Raw genomic sequence first — 15,922 nt, forward strand, 5'->3', positions numbered from 1 at the left:
ACACAGATAAGTTTATAAAGAATTCCAATGTAAACTGTAGAAATATGTTCAAGGTTATGGATGATTCTCGACACGTCACTCTCAGATCTTTAGAAGAAATTAAAAGCTGTATATCAAGCCAGAAAAAACATGGATGTATCTGATACAGATGTCCTAATGCCACCAGCTATGGTGAAGACACCGCCACAGGAGGCGATGGCAGCCCGCACGGGACGTATTGGACTACTACCCCTATCACAACTTGTGCATGGAGGCCAGGAACATTATTGCGGTGTTTTTCGAGCACCTTGTTGGACTTTTTTTCTTCATTGTAAGTAATTGAGGCTAAAGTGTTGCAACTGGGTTCCAATAAAAAATTTGCACCATTTGCTTTCAATATAAAAATAGAAAATAGTCATCTCACTAAGATAAGCATAATCAATGCGGAGTTCCTATTGAGGCCACACACAGAACCAGTCAGAGCAGCTGTATAGAGGCAGAGTAAATGGCAGCGGCGATCCAGCAAAGTAAAGGCTCCCAATCAATCAGTGAATCCATAAAACACAGACCATGAGTAAGTCGAAACGCGTAGGTCTGCCCACTGGCATTTTCTTATTTACTGTCATTTTTTTGTTGGAGTTTCATTTTTAAATGGATGAATAAATGCTAGGTTTTATGGATACACCGACTGATTGGGAGCCTTTACGTCACTGGATCGCCTCTGCCATGTACTTTGCTTTCTATAGTCTGTGTGTTGTACTTTTTATTGCTTGTTGCTGAATGAGTTAACTGAGAATCTGTCAGTCAGCCCGATATTATTGAGTAGCTTGTCATGCCTTTATGTTTTTCGGAGCTCCTCTTCGCTTACCATAGACCTAATTAAAGCCATGTGGAGACCCCGCTAATATATTTTAGATTCGCCAAGATCTGTCTTTTATTGAAGTCCATCTACTCACACACATTTAGCATAATAAATGGGATGTTTGTGGACAGATGTCCAATAAAGATGATTATGGTGCAGGTGATCAACACTTCTTAACGACAAGGCATCCTGTACAGCCTAGCGCCTATAGACACCAGTAGGGCTACTTTGTATAAAATGGATCTCTTATTTCTGTTAGACCATCCCCGATTTTCAATGTGACCAAGGAACTGAAGCTCTAGATCTGACAACCTTCAGTGGGAGCTGTGCGAGACATCGGTCTCTGGACTCTACTTTTAAACAATAAAAAACAGGCAGAATGTGGCATGGATGTTGAGGCCACTAAACCACCATATGGGAATACCAAAAAAAACTTATAAGGCAGCCTCTTCTGAAATGAGTATGTGGTATGCGCATCAGCATGATAATGCTATCATAGTTGTCATTAGTGTCAGCGTATCGGAGGTGCAGTCATGGGGAGCTAATGTAAGGAAATGGGCAAGTGAGAAGACGCACACAGTGCCCAAGAGTGTCTGCAAGTGAACAATGCCATCTGCTGGTCGAAAAGATGATAAGAAAAGGGAAAGCAGACAGGATTGCATTAGCAGAAAATGAAGTGTGAAGAAAGATCATGTTCCTTGGAGGAAGAGACTACAGTAGACACCAGGTCAGGAGATATCTGTGGCACAGTTAGGAATTATAAAAGTCTCAGGAGGGAAGAGAAGGGGTGCAGTCAGAGTCTGAATCTTAGCAGGATGGACGTGTGGTGCAGCGAAGTTAGATTGTAGCCACCATTACGAGGGACCGGGCCCGACAGAAGAATCGAGGGACCGGGCCCGACAGAAGAAACGAGGGACCGGGCCCGACAGAAGAAACGAGGGACCGGGCCCGACAGAAGAATCGAGGGACCGGGCCCGACAGAAGAATCGAGGGACCGGGCCCGACAGAAGAATCGAGGGACCGGGCCCGACAGAAGAATCGAGGGACCGGGCCCGACAGAAGAATCGAGGGACCAGATCTAAGTGAATGATCAAGTGGCTAGAGCAGAGAGAACAGAAACTGGAGCTAAATGAATGGAGCCATAGTTACAAGAAGCAAGCAGGCCGGATTAAAAGGACATTGGCGAGATCTGTGACATAAGGTGCAGAAGTATGGTACACAGGGGACGCGCTTTAGGGGACCAGGGCCACAGCAATGATTAGCAGCATTCTATGTAGACTGTATATTGACAGAAAGCTGACAATCAGTGGTGTGCGCGGGGTTATACAGGGCTCAGCATTCAGAGCTCAGCTAGATCTGCAGCAGAGAAAACTGTGAGAATCGCTGGTGCGTTGCTAAATAATCGCTAGAAAGCTGCCAAACAGACAGATCTCTTCAGCGATGCAGCAATGATCCAGTGATCAAACACAGTAATGCATGCTGGCCAGCGGGACGTCGACGACGAAAAAATGGCCCAGGACATTCCTGCATGATCAGCAATATCCAGCAGGGGGGCCGGTCTCTGCGGCATGTCACATGTAGCGAGTTTGCTGTTGCGTCACAAAATCGGTGACGCATTAGCAATCTCGCTATGTGAGATGGGGCCTTGACACATTGTTGCAATTAGGATCTCTGTCCCTACATCATCCTGTTGTCAGATTACAAAGCAAAAACCTGCTGACAGATGAATCAAAGTAAGACTAGAGACTGTAGATCATCTTGAATGGCACTATACTCTGTCAGAGGGAATAAACTCTGGGCACTTTGATATGCAGCGCACAGCAATCAGTAGCGGCACTGCACCCGAATACTCCGTCCACATGGGCAGGAGGACAGATGATTACAAATATGGTCAGGACCAACATTTTGTCTGCCCTGTTTAGAGGAGTCCTACTTTCTTTACTCATTCTAAAAACCGGATCCTATATAGATCCTCTACTTATCAATCTACAGTAACATTCATCTATATAAACGAGCCCTTGGCACTTCGGTATAAGCCGCGGGAGCGTCTGGCATTTATCTTATATTATATCTACCTGTCTGGCATCGATCACACTAACTATCCCAGATAGGAGAACGCTGATCCATCTGTAAACCATAGACCCCCACAGATCTGGACTGTCCTCTCCGTCATACACCTCTTCCTAGAATCCATAGACGCTGCACATTTTTCAGGAATTTTCTAACTCTGCAGAAAACGTCATCTCTCACGTCAAGTGTTATCCTGAAATCCCTGCTTATCTATGCGGGAACAGTGCTCATCACGAAGTGTGGGTGCAAGTTCCATCAAAATGGAGAGCCAAACCTTCACACAATAGGCTCAACTGAGCAGCAGAAGACACCACACACCGTGGGCTATTACTTGGTTAATTTTATTACATTTTAAAAATCCAACATGTATAGTGTTTTTATTTTTTGCAACAGCTGAAAATCTTGATAAAATGAGTAATATTCAGTCTTCTAATGACCTGCCTGCAGGGGTGACCTCAGTGGTGTCCATATGCGGCATCATTACTGGAGCCTGGTAACAAGTGACCAGTAGCAGGCCAAGGTAGCATCGGCAGATAGGAGGTAGCGGATTAATAAATTTGAGTGTTGGACCTTATTGCCATTTCATATAATTGAAAAGGGTTGTCAACTACTCAGACAACGTTCTGAATCTCTAGGTTTTCCCCTCAGTAAAACACAACCACCTATACTTCACTCCAATACCGATGTTGTTCCAGTGGTGACGACACTTGCTCACCCAGGGCTCACATGACATTATGTCATGCCATCCCTGTAGCCGATCAGAGTGGCTTTTATATATATACATTCACACACACATACATAGATAGAGAGAGAGCGAGCGAGCTGCGGCTGCCCTCTACATATCAAGATATCCGGAAGTGAGAGCTGCGGCTGCCCACTCGCGTCCGTCAGATGTGAATTACATCCGTAGGAAAGGAAAGTGAAGCCAGCGCTGATTGGCCACAGTGGGAGATCCCCAGCAGAGCCAGCACCGGCACTGGAGGCGAGCAACATAGGGGCAAACATAAGGATTCAGAAGGGATTGTGTCTGATTAGTGGACAACCCCGTTAAATAGTTTACTAAATATTTAAGGTCTTTCAATACTTATGGGAAAACCTATTGCCAAGCAATGACATGAGGAAAGTAGCAGCATTTGGATGGTTACGATCTATGTAATTCTCATTCTCCATTATGTCGGCGATCATCCCCTGAATATTCAAAATGCTTGTTCGAGTGATCAGATTATTCATGCTGGCAAAAAAAACAAACAAACCCCAAACCATCGTTATCACAGCACATCGTAAATATAATCATGCTACCGAAAACGGACAGAACAATTGTTCGGTTCTCATAAGTTTTCATTGGCCCATGTAAACAGGTCAGAAAACAAGCTCTGATCGACTTCTGAACCGTCCAGAGAAATATCTCAACTTTTAAAATCAAGAAAAAGGGACAAATGCACATACGCTGTGGCAATTTTTATATGCACTACAGTACATTTTCCACTCTATAATATGAGGCCCCCCATGTTGTGTACACGTACACAGCTCTGCTACGTCACCACACACGCACGCAGCTCTGCTACGTCACCGCACACGCACGCAGCTCTGCTACGTCACCGCACACGCACGCAGCTCTGCTACGTCACCGCACACACACGCAGCTCTGCTACGTCACCGCACACTCACGCAGCTCGGCTACGTCACCGCACACACACGCAGCTCTGCTACGTCACCGCACACACACGCAGAATTTGCTCATGTGCACTGGCCTTTAAGCGAGCGCTGATCAAATGGTCTATAGTGGATGAATGATTGTAAGTAATATTACATAACGGTACAGATTTATAGGCCATTAATGGGTAACTGTCATTTTAATGGTTTGCATAAATCGATAGTTCACATGAAAATAAGAAACTTTGTAATGTATCTTATAAGAGAAATCTGCTTCTTTCCCCTCCTGCACTGGTTTCATTTATTCTCAAAATTCTCGGATAAAATCTGTCTACAATAACGCCTGACTTTCCCATTACTGAGGTAGGAAATGACAGTTGGTGCTCATAAAGTTCTGTGGAGAATATCAATAGTCATTTCTTGAGAACTTGCAGCAGAATGTCTGTCTCTGCCTTTAGCTCCTCCTTCCTCCATAGAATTTTGAAAGCACCAACTGTCATCTCCTATCTCAGTAACGGAAACGTCTGTTTTCACTGAATACAGATTTTACCCACGAATTGAGAATGATCAGTTCAGAAGGAGAAAGAAGCAGATTTATCTAATAAGATATATTACAAAATTACCTATTATATCTTCTATTGATAGCTTTATTAAATACGGTGCATGGTTATTCTTTAAGGACCATTCGTAATTTACGCTTCGTATCTACAATGGATTTAGAAAGACAACGGCTAATAAATATCCAACGAGAAAAAGGAAAAAAAATAGAAAATTAAAAATAAATAAATAAAATTTACACAAAAGATGGAGCAGATGCTTGTGACGACTAGTGGACTGGGTGACCACAGTGTACTGGATGTGAGGGTTAACCAGGTCATGTGTTTGAGCACCCTCTGCCCTACTGGCTCTGTGCACACTGACGGGCGGTCAGCAGTCTGTTATTTGTATATTCCATCACATGTCATGGTCATTCGCATGGGCTTTTGATCCTAGTAAATGCATAACAGAATCACAGCCTACGGAAAAAGGCCTTACCCGATATGGCTGCCCTACCTGAATACAAACGCTCAAATGCCTTGTCCGGAAACTGCACCCAAATACCAGATTTTCGTGCAATGATCCGCAACTTCTTGTAAAACTACAATGCTCAGAGCGGCCCGATAGCCTCCAGCACTTGAAGCATGCTGGGTGTTGTAGTTTATCAACAGTTGAGTAGCTACAGGTTGGAGGGACCACTGCTTTGGTGCATTTCCCCCCACTCTTGTTTCTAACACACGGAGGGTCTCTAAGCCCAGATTCACTTATTGCTCTGCACTCATCACGGGAAAAGCCTTGCAGATATTATTTCATTAATAAAATCCAAATACCGCTTGAAAAGCGCAGGAGTGCTGCTGACAAGATGGCTACAGCATGGACGGCACACAATATGCATGCTAATACTGATATTGCATTGCAACAATTCCCTTTCTCAAAAGGTAGTAATTTTGTACCATTGGTTAATGTACCAGCAATAGAAACATTTATCACTGCTGTCACTGATGATGTAAAAAGATGTGGTTATAAACACCCTAATTTAACACGTGCAGAAAATATGGCATTATGGCAACTGTCCCATGACGGCGACATCACCATCAGACCTGCTGAGAAGGGTGATGATGGTGTCGTCGTCATTGATACATAAGATTACATTTCAGAAATTAGAATGACAATTATTGGATGAAAAGGTCTATAGTAGATTAAATATTGATCCTAAGTTTAGAATTATGGGGAAGATCACAACTATACGGGATGCGGCTGCTAAGGACGGAAATATTGATGATGATCAGCGCAAACATTTGTTGATTGAACATCCAGTTACACGTGTCATATACACACTACCCAAGATACACAGGTCTCCACTGAAACCACCAGGTTGCCCGATAGTATTGGGTAGAGACTCTATATTTAGAATAGGTATATTTGGGGGCAAAATATTGTGCCCATTAGCCAAAGATACTAATTTTTTTGTGCAAGATATGACAGACTTTTTATGTAAAATTAAAGATCTTCAGTTTGATGATTAAATAATCCTGAGCTCTTTTTATGTCATCTCACTATATACTTCTATTAACCATGATAAGGATATAGTATATAGCAATATAGTAAACAATCGATTCAATTTATTTTACAACTAGCTGAAGAGCCCGGCGCTGCCCGGACATAGTAGCTAACTGTGGTTAGTTATAGCAAATTATAATTATCCTCCATCCCATAGTCCCGTGCCCATATACCCATCATACATATCCTCCATCCCATAGTCCCGTGCCCATATACCCATCACACATCCTCCATCCCATAGTCCCATGTCCATATACCCATCATACATATCCGCCATAACATAGTCCCATGCCCATATACCCATCATACATATCCGCCATCCCATAGTCCCGTGCCCATATACCCGTCATACATATCCATCCCATAGTCCAGTGCCCATATACCCATCACACATCCTCCATCCCATAGTCCCGTGCCCATATACCCATCATACATATCCTCCATCCCATAGTCCAGTGCCCATATACCCATCACAAATCCTCCATCCCATAGTCAACTATTATGATATCATAATGAGCGGCGGGGCTTGCAACCTATGATGACATCAGCGCCACCATGGCAACCATTATGACATCATAATGAGGGGCGGGGCTTGATACACACTTTTTCCCCCATTATGTAGATAGGGGCAAAATTGTTTGGTGAATTGGAACGCGTGGGGTTAAAATTTCACCTCACAACATAGCCTATGATGCTCTCGGGGTCCAGACGTGTGACTGCCAAATTTTGTGGCTGTAGCTGCGACGGTGTGGATGCCAATCCTGGAAATACACACATACACACATACATACATACACACACTTGAGCTTTCTTTATTAGATTGTTAGAAGTGGTACTCAGAAATAGCCATTTCCAGTTTGGAGACACATTTTATCAACAAAATGTGGGACCGCTATGGGCACCAACATGGCGTCCGCTTATGCAAATTTAACTTTGTCGGCCATGGAGGAGGACCTTGTCTGTGTGTTGCCCCACTTCCAGAGTGTTCAAGGGTGGTGGTGATACATAGGCGACGTCTAGAAAAAGATATACATTTTATTTTGGTGTATTCTAAGACAGAGAGACAATTCTTAGACGTACTTGTTAGACAAAAGAATTTGAGATTATTTACTTAACTATAAAATCTACTTATAAGAATAATATTCTGAAATACGAGAACCATCACCCACGTAAAATGACTGAATCCCTATAGCCAATATTTACGGGCCAAAATGATAGTGAGTAATGATGAGACTTTAAACCCTACTCTTGATCAGATGATGGATACATTCAGAGAAACTACCATAAAAAAACTTTTGAAAAAATGGACCCAAAAGATAAACACTGACTCAAGATTCCATCTTAAATAAAAAAAAAAAAAAAAAAAACGGAGGAGAAAGATTAATAAGAGAATCCTGATGGGTACCACTTTTTGTGAGGAAAGTGAAGCTATTGTTAAGATCATTAGGCACCATTGGCCTATAATGGGTAAAGGTCTTCCAAAAATAGAAAAATACCAATCTCTATTCATTACTTCTTATAAAAGAGTGAGGGATCAAAGGGGATATAAAGGTCAGATTGGTACGATCCTGATATTGGTATGGCGGGTAAACAGGTCATCCGCTGTTCTCCTTGCTGGAGCTGCATTAATTGTACGAATATGCTAAAGGGCTCTTTTTTTCAACATCCTACAACCTGGGAAATCTATATCATAAATCACTATTTAACTTGTACATCTGAGTTTGTTGTGTATCTACTACAGTGTCCATAACATTTGTGGTACATGAGAGAACATGTGATTTTAAGACCCGTATTAACCAGCATAGGTATAAAATTAGACATGATGTACCTGTCCCCAAGCATTTTGTTGAGCAGAGAAGCCCCTTAAATTTCGTATTATCGATCATGTTCCACCTCTTAGACAGGGAGGGGATAGGACAAAAATAATAAAAAGTAAAATGGATTTTCAGGCTCAAGACTTTTAGACCAAATGGTCTAAATGTGGAGTGTAAATTACGTAGTATATTGCTTGGCTCTTTGTCTCTATGTTGTAGTATGTTTGTATATTTATTTTTTTTTTGTTATAGAAATAATGAAAGGCTCTGAAATCATGACACATCCTGTTTTTTGTTGACAATAAATATTCTGCAAAAATATATATATTTTTGTGTTAATTTGCCTTTTCTACCTTCTTTATTTCCCACCTTTTTTTCTATGCATATATTTATATATATTTTTAGACTGATGTCTTACTGGAACAGTAATGACTTATCAATATATAAACTAACTTTTTCTATTGATTTTTCTGCTATTCTATTGATTCTATTTTGGAAGATAAGGTCCTTCATTATATAGCATGATTGGTTCCAATATCTGTCATAGATGAATTTTCATACAACTAAATATATATAGAATTGATTTTGTAATATAAATACAATATAGTAAACAAATGTGTATCATTGATTAAATAGGAATATGGTGTATTGATTGAAAAGACATTAGTACAGAACTGTTCTCGGGTCCTGAATATGTATAGCAAGGGTGATCCGATTCAACGATTTTTTTTCCCCTGTGTTATTAACGTGTGCGCCTCTCAGTCAGCGCATGCGCACTCCAACACAATTGCTGTATATCTTATGTATTAATTATGTAAATGTATACACATATAAAAGATGGGCACTGTCACTTGTTTGTTGTTTGAAAAGGCTCACAATCTTGTGCCGAAACATTGGCATTTTGGGCTATTAAATAGCACTCGTTCACCTTTATCTGGTGTGCTGCCTCCATTTTTATCTTTTATACAGAGGTTTGGTCCTTACCTTGGAGCAGACCTGGCCACATCTGGCCTGCAGACTAAGAAAGCCGTGGGGTGGCTGCCTGCCCGCCAGCTCTCTCCGTTGTCTCCCTAGGCGCAGTCAGCATTGGTGGAGGAGGGGCCCCTGGCCACTTCCTCAACAATCAGCGTGTGAAACAGCTGACGCGATGACGTCATTTTATCGCATCAGCTGTGTACCACCAGAGAGTCAGCGTACCAGAGGCAGAGAGGAGGAGAGCACCAGGGAACGAGACCGAAGTGAGTATGTGGTGTTTTTTTTTTCCATGTGTATGAACATGGGGATTCTATGGGGGTGACATGCTGCCTATAGGGGGAGGCTGCGTGGCGCTCATGCTGCCTATAGGGGGAGGCTGCGTGGCGCTCATGCTGCCTATAGGGGGAGGCTGCGTGGCGCTCATGCTGCCTATAGGGGGAGGCTGCGTGGCGCTCATGCTGCCTATAGGGGGAGGCTGCGTGGCGCTCATGCTGCCTATAGGGGGAGGCTGCGTGGCGCTCATGCTGCCTATAGGGGGAGGCTGCGTGGCGCTCATGCTGCCTATAGGGGGAGGCTGCGTGGCGCTCATGCTGCCTATAGGGGGAGGCTGCGTGGCGCTCATGCTGCCTATAGGGGGAGGCTGCGTGGCGCTCATGCTGCCTATAGGGGGAGGCTGCGTGGCGCTCATGCTGCCTATAGGGGGAGGCTGCGTGGCGCTCATGCTGCCTATAGGGGGAGGCTGCGTGGCGCTCATGCTGCCTATAGGGGGAGGCTGCGTGGCGCTCATGCTGCCTATAGGGGGAGGCTGCGAGGCGCTCATGCTGCCTATAGGGGGAGGCTGCGTGGCGCTCATGCTGCCTATAGGGGGAGGCTGCGTGGCGCTCATGCTGCCTATAGGGGGAGGCTGCGTGGCGCTCATGCTGCCTATAGGGGGAGGCTGCGTGGCGCTCATGCTGCCTATAGGGGGAGGCTGCGTGGGGTTCATGCTGCATATGGAGAGGCTGTGTAGGGCTCATGCTATACATAGGGAGGCTGCGTGGGGCTCATGCTGTACATAGGAAGGCAGCGTGGGGCTCATGCTGTACATAGGAAGGCTGTGTGGGGGCTCAGGCTGTACATAGGGAGGCTGTGTGGGGCTCATGCTGTACATAGGGAGGCTGTGTGGGTCTCATGCTGTATATAGGGAGGCTATGTGGGGCTCATGCTGTATATAGGGAGGCTGCGTGGGGCTCATGCTGTACATAGGGAGGCTGCGTGGGGCTCATGCTGTACATAGGGAGGCTGCGTGGGGCTCATGCTGTACATAGGGAGGCTGCGTGGGGCTCATGCTGTACATAGGGAGGCTGCGTGGGGCTCATGCTGTACATAGGGAGGCTGCGTGGGGCTCATGCTGTACATAGGGAGGCTGCGTGGGGCTCATGCTGTACATAGGGAGGCTGCGTGGGGCTCATGCTGTACATAGGGAGGCTGCGTGGGGCTCATGCTGTACATAGGGAGGCTGCGTGGGGCTCATGCTGTACATAGGGAGGCTGCGTGGGGCTCATGCTGTACATAGGGAGGCTGCGTGGGGCTCATGCTGTACATAGGGAGGCTGCGTGGGGCTCATGCTGTACATAGGGAGGCTGCGGGGGGCTCATGCTGTACATAGGGAGGCTGCGGGGGGCTCATGCTGTATATAGGGAGGCTGTGTGGGGCTCATGCTGTATATAGGGAGGCTGTGTGGGGCTCATACTGTACATAGGGAGGCTGTGTGGGGCTCATGCTGTATATAGGGAGGCTGTGTGGGGCTCATGCTGTATATAGGGAGGCTGTGTGGGGCTCATGCTGTACATAGGGAGGCTGTGGGGATCATGCTGTATATAGGGAGGCTGTGTGGGGCTCATGCTGCATATGGGGAGGCTGTGTGGCACTCATGCTGTATATAAGGGGCTGTGGGGGGTTCATACGATATAAAGAATGGGCTGTACTTGGGTTAAAACATAAAATAGGGGGTGTCAGAATACTTATGTAAATGGGTGGTCTGATTATTTGGTAGTTTATTAACCCCTTCCCGACATGCACAGTACCTGTACTGCTCTGCAGGAACTGCGTTCCCACAAACAGCAGTACAGGTACGGCACACCAATCGCACGGCCTCACGCTGAGCGCCGATGTGATCAGGTGCGGATGTCAGCTGTGTGTGTGACTAGTTTTTGCGATAAAAAGTGTCTTTTAGTGTGTGACAGCAGCCAAGTATAAAAACCTGATACAAATCTGTTATCTATGTAGTCGCACCGACCCGAAGAATAAAGTCGCCTAATCGCTTATACCGCACGTGGAATGGCATAAAAAATAAATGAAACCAATTCTTCACATGCTGTTGATTTTTTCATTCTGCCTCCCAAAGATTGCAGTAAGGCTCGGCGCACATTTATCCTGAGGTCTGCGCTGAGCGCTTGCACCGGGGTTTCCGTGTAAATATCTGAAATACGTGATTCAGACGGAACCTCTGGCAGAAGTTTCTCTATAATGAGGCAGATGGAGGCACTGTGGACGCCATAGGACCTGTGATCCGGCTGTGTCCTTCTTATTAGGATTGAATAAAAGTGCCGTCGGCCACAATTTTGTGCACTTCTCAAAAGAAAGAAAACAAAGCAAAACAAAGGCCAGATGGCATCCAGAGTAACTCTGCTGCCTCATTATAGTGAATGGATCCATTGGGGGTTTCATCTGAATCACGTCACTCAGAGATTTAGATGAAAACCCTGATGTTAAGTGCTCAGTGTAGAGCACAGGATAAATGTAATCCCAAACGTCATGTAAAATGTTCCCAATAAAAGCTTCAACTCAATCCACAAAAATAGCAAGTCCCCACTCAGATCTGTCATCTGTTAACGGAAATACTGGGGGCTTCCACGTTACTGGTAGTACAAATTCTCTGGAAAAGCTAAATGGCTCCTCGCCCCCCAAAAGAAATTCAGCAAATTCTCTACTTAAAATCCAAATGCCCCCTCTCTTCTGTGCCCCTGTGTGCCCAGGGGTGTAACTACCACAGGTCGCAACAGACGCTACTGTCTCCGGGCCCGGGGGGAGTCAGGGGCCCGGCAGGTCAGACCATGATATCTCCAAACCGTCCCGATTCTCGCGGGACAGTTCCGTTTTTGACCCCCCCCGCATCTTACCCGGGAGTCTATTATTCCTGCACTGAGCCGCCACGCCCCTCCATGCACCCCATCCCCGCTCTCCCAGATAGACCCACCGCAGCCCCCCACAGCCTGCATTGACATCCTAGGCTGTTCTTTTCTGTGCGCACAGGAGCTGTGATGAGGTCACAGGAGGGGAGGAGTCAGGGGTCACATGATCAGGGGCCCTCGGTGTCTGCAGGACTCTGCTGTGCTGGTTGTCATGGTGCTGGATGAGGGAAGTTTCTGTGTGGGGTCAGGAGGGGTGCACGAGGTGTACGGAGCCGAGCCGCGTGTGCACGAGGTGTACGGAGCCGAGCCGCGTGTGCACGAGGTGTACGGAGCCGAGCCGCGTGTGCACGAGGTGTACGGAGCCGAGCCGCGTGTGCACGAGGTGTACGGAGCCGAGCCGCGTGTGCACGAGGTGTACGGAGCCGAGCCGCGTGTGCACGAGGTGTACGGAGCCGAGCCGCGTGTGCACGAGGTGTACGGAGCCGAGCCGCGTGTGCACGAGGTGTACGGAGCCGAGCCGCGTGTGCACGAGGTGTACGGAGCCGAGCCGCGTGTGCATTTTGGCATGGGAGGGCCCCCATTTGAAAGTTCGCACCGGGGGTCCATTACTTTGTAGTTACGCCACTGAGTGTACCTATACCACATTTAGTGCCCACATGTTTGGCATTTCTGTACTGAGAGCCCACCTAATTTACAGGTGCATGTCTCCAGAAGCTCGGGCTGGGCATAATGTAATGGTCACTACAACGGCAGTTTGCAATTTCCACATTTCCACTCAGCAACATCCACTACTGCATGTTTCTGAAAAACAAACACTCATGAAGCAATATTGTCACTATACCTGTAGATAAATTCCCAAAGAAGTATAATTTCCAAAATGGGATCACTTGAGAGGGGATTCTGCTTTTCTAGCACTTAGGGGCTCTTTATAAGGAGTCGGCAAACTATTCTAGGAAAATCTGCGCTCCAGGGGGCAAATAGCACTCTGTCCCTCCTGAGTCTCTCTGTATAGCTAAGCAGTACTGTACAACCGAATATGGGGCATTTCTACATTCAGCAAAAATTGTGGGACAAATTTTGGTGCCATTTTTTACCATTTTCCCCAGTATGAAAATGTAAAATTTGGGGCCAACACAATTTTGGTAGTAAAAATATGAATTTTTCTCTCTTCACTGCCCAATGGTATAAAATTATGCGACACACCTGTGGTGTCAATATGATCACTGCACCCCTAGTTGAATTTTTTTTTTTAATTTTCACTGCTCTACGTTATAAACTTCTGTGAAGCACCTGTGGGTTCAAGGTGCTCACCACACATCTAGATAAGTTCCATAAGTGGTCTAGTTTCCAAAATGGTGTCCCTTTTTGGGGATTTCTACTGTTTAGGAAACATCAGTGGCTCTCCAAACGCGACATGGCATCTGCTAATTATTACAGTAAATTTTACATTCAAAGGGTCAAAAGGTCCTTCCCTTCCAATCCCTGCCGTTCGCCCATACAGTGGTTTTCTCCCTCATATTGTGTATCGGCATGCTCTGGAGAAATTACACAACAAATTTTGGGATCCATTTTTACTTGTTACTCTTGTCAAAATAAAAGAAAAATATTGGATCTGAAGTATTTTTTTGTGAAAAAAAAAAAAGTTAAATGTTCAATTTTTTTTTCAACATTACAAAAATTCCTGTAAAGCACCTGAAGGGTTAATAAACTTCTTAAATGTGGTTTTGAGCACCTTGAGGGGTGCAGTTTTTATAATGGTGTCACTTTTGGGAATCTTCTATCATATAGACCCCTCAAAGTCACTTCAAATAGATGTGGTCCCAAAAAAAAATGGTTTTGTGAGTTTTCCCTTCCGAGCCCTGCAGTGTGCCCAAACAGTAGATTTTACCCACATATGGGGTATTGGCATGCTCCAGATAAATTGCACAACAAATTGTATGGTCCATTTTTTCCTGTTATCCTTGCGAAAGGAAAAAAAAAAATTAGGTCTAAAAGAAAATTTTGTGAAAGAAAAGGAAATGCTTATTTTTTCCTTCCAGATTGCAAAAATTCATGTGAAGCACCTGAAGTGTTAATAAACTTCTTGAATGTGGTTTTGAGCACCTTGAGGGGTGCAGTTTTTAGAATAGTGTCCTTTCGGGTATTTTCTATGATATAGGCCCCTCAGTCACTTCAAATGTGATGTAGTCCCTAAAAAAAAAAAAAATAGTTTTGCAAATTTTGTTCTAAAAATAAGAAATCGCTGGTTAACTTTTAACCCTCCTAACAAAAAAAAAAAATTATGTTTCCAAAATTGTGCTGATGTAAAGTAGACATGTGGGAAATGTTACTTATTAACTATTTTGTGCGATACGACGCTCTGATTTAAGGGCATAAAAATTAAAGTTTGAAAAATGGAAATTTTCGCCAAATTTTCATTTTTTTCACAAATAAACGCAAGTTATATCAAAGAAATTTTTAACACTATCATGAAGTACAATATGTCACGAAAAAAAAATCTCAGAATCACCGGGATCCATGGAAGCGTTCCAGAGTTATGACCTCATAAAGTGAGTGGTCAGAACTATTGGCCCGGTCAGGAAGGTGAAAACAGGCTTCAGGGCGAAGGGGTTAAGAAAAAAATGAGGTGGAGAGTAGGAAGAAAGGGGTTAAATTTGAAGGTCACATGAATCTCAAATACCCCTTATGTCATGTGTTTGAGCACCCTCTGCCCTACTCGCCCATCAGTGTGCACAGGGCCATCAGCAGTCTGTTATTTGTATATTCCATCACATGTCATGGTCATTCGCATGGGCTTTTGATCCGAGTAAATGCATAACAGAAGCACAGCCTACGGAAGAAGGTCTTGATCCGATTTCGATTTCTCTTTTATTAATTCACTTTATATTTATCAATTAGCAAAAAAACAAACTATCAACACTTCTATTTTTTAAAGTATTTGTACTTTATGGACCAAAGTAAGCCAACTAACAAAACAGTTTAACCTTAGGCCTCGTTCAGACATCAGTTTTTCACATACAGGTCTGGTACCTATTATAGTCTACTAGATATGTGCCCGATGCTATCGCATCCAGAGGGCAGTAACATCACGATAGGGACAGCTTTGTGGAGCTGGGGGTGGCGGCCCACCCACTTCCGTGCAGTCACATCTGGCAGGAAAGACTGTGTTTTGCGGCCTGTGCTGGAGATGGTGTGCGGCGCCACCAGAGGGTGGCCGCACCCAATCTCCAGCACAGGCCTCAAGCCGCGGTCTTTCCTGCCGGCTGTGACTGCACGGAGGTGGGTGGGCAGGCAGTGGC

The 15,922-nt window shown here is 44.9% G+C and overlaps 1 long non-coding RNA gene across 5 annotated transcripts in view; it reads right to left on the reverse strand.

The window, feature by feature from the left end:
- LOC141094704 (uncharacterized) overlaps positions 1 to 15,922 on the reverse strand; it is a 211,301-nt gene that overhangs the window by 170,880 nt on the left and 24,499 nt on the right. Inside the window, exon 4 of one of the 5 annotated variants that reach the window (XR_012233155.1) lies at positions 7,458 to 7,677. The exons of the other annotated variants lie outside the window; for them this stretch is intronic. This is a non-coding gene — a long non-coding RNA (uncharacterized lncRNA). Of the gene's footprint in view, positions 1 to 7,457; positions 7,678 to 15,922 lie in introns of those variants that run through there. 5 annotated transcript variants of the gene reach the window in all.

This window comes from Dendrobates tinctorius, unplaced genomic scaffold (assembly GCF_039654945.1).
Source record: "Dendrobates tinctorius isolate UK_male_01 unplaced genomic scaffold, ASM3965494v1 ptg000065l, whole genome shotgun sequence".
Lineage (NCBI taxonomy): Eukaryota > Metazoa > Chordata > Amphibia > Anura > Dendrobatidae > Dendrobates > Dendrobates tinctorius.